The sequence below is a fragment of the Urocampus carinirostris genome, chromosome 4 (assembly GCF_059441175.1).
Source record: "Urocampus carinirostris isolate Australia breed hairy pipefish chromosome 4, RoL_Ucar_1.0, whole genome shotgun sequence".
NCBI classification, from domain to species: Eukaryota; Metazoa; Chordata; class Actinopteri; order Syngnathiformes; family Syngnathidae; genus Urocampus; species Urocampus carinirostris.
This window is the reverse complement of record NC_142352.1, coordinates 49018295-49020240: the sequence shown is the minus strand read 5'-3', so window position 1 is coordinate 49020240 and position 1946 is coordinate 49018295.

Below are 1946 nucleotides of genomic sequence, written 5' to 3'. Positions count from 1 at the left end.
CTTTTCGTAATACCAAAAATATCAACATTGACACCTTCTGCTCCATTATTGACCGTTCCCCACCCCCAGAAGCTCTCTCAAGCCCGGATGACCTCACCACTCACTACAATGCCTCCCTCACAAATATTCTAAATTCTCTTGCCCCCCTGAAAACCAGGACTGCCTCATTCTCCACATCTGCCCCCTGGTTTACACCCGCTCTTCGGTCAATGAAATCAAAGAACCGCCAACTCGAGCGACTCTATAAGAAAACCGGCCTCACCATCCATAAGGACATGTACATTACCCATACTGCTAAATACAAGGACCAAATTGCACAAACCAAATCCAGATACTACTCCGGCCTCATCCTTTCCAGCGAAGGAAATTCAAGAACTCCCTTCTCTGTCATGAACAAAATCCTCCAGCCACCAAATTCTCTCCCCCTCCACCTGTACTCCACAGCAACCTGCAACTCCATAATGGAGTACTTCAATCACAAAATCCTTAAGATTCATCACCAACTCCATCAAAACCTGTCTGCTCCCTCCCCATCTGAATTTCCTTCTCCTTGTCACTTCTTCTCCAGTTTTGCTCCACCCACGACTGCTGAATTATCCAACCTCATACTCAAATCCAAGCCCACCACTTGCCAGCTCGATCCCCTCCCTTAATCCCTTGTTAAATCCTGCCTCCCTTCCCTGCTTCCTCTCATATCTGCCATTATCCACTCCTCACTCTCTTCTGGTATTGTCCCATCACTTTTCAAAACCGCTGCTGTTACCCCTACGCTGAAAAAACATGGTGCTGACCCCAACAACTTTGACAACCTCCGCCCCATCTCCAACCTTCCATTTATTTCAAAAATCCTTGAAAAAACTGATGCTGCTCAACTCCACTCGCACCTGTCCCTCCACTCTCTCTATGAGCCCTTTCAGTCTGGTTTCCGCCCCCGCCACAGCACAGAGACTGCCCTAATCCTTATTGTAAATGATCTCCTCATAGCATCTGACTCCAGTTTAGTCTCCATCCTCATCCTCCTAGACTTGAGCGCCGCCTTCGACACAATCTCTCACCCTATCCTCCTCAATAGACTCTCCTCCATTGGTCTCACCCATACTCCCCTTAGTTGGTTCCATTCCTACCTCACTGGCCGCACTCAATTTGTCAAGCTGAAATCCTTCACCTCAAAGCCCTCCCTAGTCACCACAGGTGTTCCCCAGGGATCTGTCTTAGGTCCTCTTCTCTTCATCGTCTACCTCTTGCCTCTTGGTCATATCCTCCGCAAATTTAATATCCACTTTCACTGCTTTGCTGATGACACCCAACTCTACCTCTCCTGCAAACCAAACTCCATACTCCCACCTCCCTCCCTCACCTCTTGCCTTTCCGAACTCAAAACATGGTTCACAACAAACTTTCTTAAATTAAATGCCAATAATACAGAATTCCTCCTTCTTGGCACCAAATCCACTTTATCCAAAGTAAACAATTTCTCTCTCAACATTGACAGCTCCTTAGTGTCCCCCTCCCCCCAGGTCAAGAGTCTGGGTGTCATCCTGGATAGCATGCTTACCTTCCACTCACATATCAACACCATCACCTGCACTGCTTACTTCCACCTCCGCAATATTACCAGACTCTGCCCTTCCCTCACCCCCCGCACCACTGCTATTCTCGTCCACAGTCTTGTCACATCCCGCCTTGACTACTGCAATGCTCTCCTCTTCGGCCTTCCTCAAAAGTCCCTCCATAAAATTCAGCTGGTTCAAAACGCCTCTGCTCGCATCATCACAAAAACATCTTCCCAGCAGCACATCACCCCCGTTCTCCAACAGCTACACTGGCTTCCTATTCAGCATCGCATCAGCTACAAACTGATCCTATATACATATATGTCCATTCACAACCTGGCTCCTCCTTACCTGTCCGACCTTCTCCAGGTGCACGTCCCCACTCGCTCCCTC